The following is a 3,219-nucleotide window of genomic DNA, read 5'->3' on the forward strand; positions in this document are numbered from 1 at the left end:
ATAACAAACATAGTTCTGAAATCTTTACCTGTTGGTGATTGGTTAATTAAATTTTTTTAGTATTTAATATTTATACCTACTTATTAAACCTAATCTGTCCACTGTCCCTTTATCTAAACTTATTTGACTTAAATTTGACACAAAAATAACTTTTTAAAGTTTTTAATGAAAGTAAACAAAACATAAGAATATGAAATACCTAGTGTCCTACTTGGTTTAGTCTTCTACAACTATATACAAGTATAATGATTTATGTGCAGAAAAAATTGTTGTATCTACTTAATATATATGAAATAAACGTTTAAGAAGGTTCTTAATTTTTCATGATAAATAAATAACTATATTTAATATGGTCTATAATATCTATATTTGAAATATAATTAAAACCAATTTTTAGGTATTTATAATATTATAAAAAACAATCAATAGCTGCTTAGACGAGTTAGACATTATAATATATAACAATAGCAATTCATTTATTCAATCCCATTAGCTAATTGTTATTATATGATGGCATTTAGTTATAATATTGTTATGAATTTATTATGTAAATGAGTATGTCACATGTTGTTATGTAAATTTACAAAATTGAAAAATAACAAAGTACCAATTTATTTTAAATTGAAGTATTGTCTGTATTTTATTATTATGATAATTGATTGATAATAATTTCAATACCTACTTGTATACAAAATAAATCAAAAATATTCAAGTCGCATTATAGTATCATATCAAGACGTGTTTTTTGATTGTGTTAATGACGTAAAATAATAAATGGTTTTCAGAAAAATGTTAATTGTAGATTAGAAATGGTTGTTTATGTTAATCACTACTTAATATTTAGAACAATTTGTTATAGGTATAACTCATAGTCCCAAATAATTTTACTTTTCAAATGATATTAAACACATGGAAACAAATTAAGTAATATTCATACATTTATTATTATCCGCATTTTTTTCTTATAGTTCCTTGAAAATTGCCTCAGTAGTTATTAATTATTACTATTGTACATTTGTATATTGCACCATTTGTACCTATTTAGGCATTATATAGGTATTAAAGGCACTATTATATATGTATATATGTACCTATATTATATTCAGAATAATAACCAACTTTTACAGACCCTGGCTGTTGACTTGAAATGTTTTAAATACAATGAACTACGAACGTCCTCAAAGTCACTCAATGTGAGAGACTATAATAGTGATTGAAACTGAGAAGTGAGAAGAGTTTTTGTTGTTTGCCGAGAAGAAAATTTCAACCAGTCAACGAGTAGGTACTAGGTACGTACCAATGTATTGTGTGAACTGTGAACATTTAAGAGGTTGACATTTCAGTAGCTAACTGCTCAGTGCACGACCCAATGATTTTATATATTTCTTTTCATTACAGTGCACACCGACACCAGAGTGGCGATACTAATAATTGAATAATCTACCTATAATAATAATTATGTTGACGCGATGACCTCTGAAGCAATTTCCAAAATTTTGGCCGCCACGTGACAAATTTTATTTCTAACAACAGGTAGGAATAATATAAAATACGTGTGTATTACATTTAAACATCATCTAAATATAGATAATCGAAAATCCCCCTCCCCCACACACACACAAACACACACACATACGCCACCACTCGTCGTATCGCTGCGTTCCCTTGACCCAATTGCCGGTCGACGACGTACAATTTGATATTTTATTTATTTTTTTTATTTTTGCATACTTACTCCCCTCCAACCCCCTGAAATTCGAGTCTCGCGCTCACATGCACGCACACAGGGGACGACTCGCGTAACATTCTACCCCTCCGTCGACCGTAATTTACACTATATAGTACTATATACCATCTATATAGGTATTGCCCCCATACTGGTGTTATTATTATTATTATTATTATTATATAGTTAGCAGTTACAGCGTACGACAACACTGCACTACTGCAGTGCCACTACTAATCTACTATATACATATATATATATATATACACACGTACTACTATTTACTATTAAACCGTATACGTACGCGCAATAATATTATTATTATTGCGCGGCGCGCGCACGTATTATTATTTCCCATAATATATTGTACCCGTACAATATACAATTGCGCTATCGGCCGTAGTCGGTATTGTAAAATCGAAACGTTGCCAGTTCAACGACTATGACCGCGTTCGTTTCGGCGGAATGAAATGAAAAAAAAATAAAAATAAAAATAAGAAATGGTAGGTACGACTCGGCGGCGAGCACACTTACGCTGAGCGACTGAGCAGACTCGTACCGAGCCGGTATAGCGACGGTCGTATAACGCGACGGCCGCCGCGTATACATAATAACATTACTATAATAGTTGAATTATTATCATTATTATTACAGTGGCGGGTATTATAATAACGTCGTAGGGAGATCGCCATTTTATTTCCGATCTACGTGCGGCGGTGCGTGTACGACACGATCCGTCGTCGTCCGACGGTATATTATAATATTATATTTTATAGTTACACCTATTACGAGTACTACCTACAAAAACATAGTCTCGTCGGGTACGGCAGAGAGGGAAAAACAATAGCGCGAGACGATATTTCGATTTTGACTCGTGTGTATTATAACGACCATAGTAAACACGTAAAACCGTAATAGTAGCGTACACATTTATGTATACCATAATATTGTTGTCGTCGTCGTCTTGTCGTACTCGTGTGGCTCGCGTGGGCGACGTTTACACCGCGCTACACACGGACGACCAACCCGTATGACGTTATTATTATGATTGACATTAGTGTATAATACGTGTACATAAACATAATGTTTTATATTTTTATATAATGTACAATATTATTGTTATTTACAAAAGGCCGAGATGGACAACGTGCGCGCGCGTAAAAAAAAAAATCAACGACGCGACGCGCACACGCGCGCGCGCGGCAAATTACACACAAAAGTGAAACGAGTGTTGTCCGCGCCGAGTTTTGCCGCGCGCTCGCCTCTCCCCCGTCCGGCCCGTCCGGGTGTGCGCGTCTCGTCGTCGTCGTCGCCACGCCGTGCCGTCACCGTCGCGATCGTCGTCGTAATAAACGTACGCACACGACTCGATACGGCCGTCGCCGGACGCCACGCCCACCCGGTGGACTTGTACGCGCCGGATTGGACGGCGGCCCGGACACGTGAGCAACTGCCAGCGTGCAGCGCCCGGGCCCCGCCGCCGATCATTTCGA

This window comes from Rhopalosiphum maidis, chromosome 1, assembly GCF_003676215.2.
Source record: "Rhopalosiphum maidis isolate BTI-1 chromosome 1, ASM367621v3, whole genome shotgun sequence".
Taxonomy (NCBI): domain Eukaryota; kingdom Metazoa; phylum Arthropoda; class Insecta; order Hemiptera; family Aphididae; genus Rhopalosiphum; species Rhopalosiphum maidis.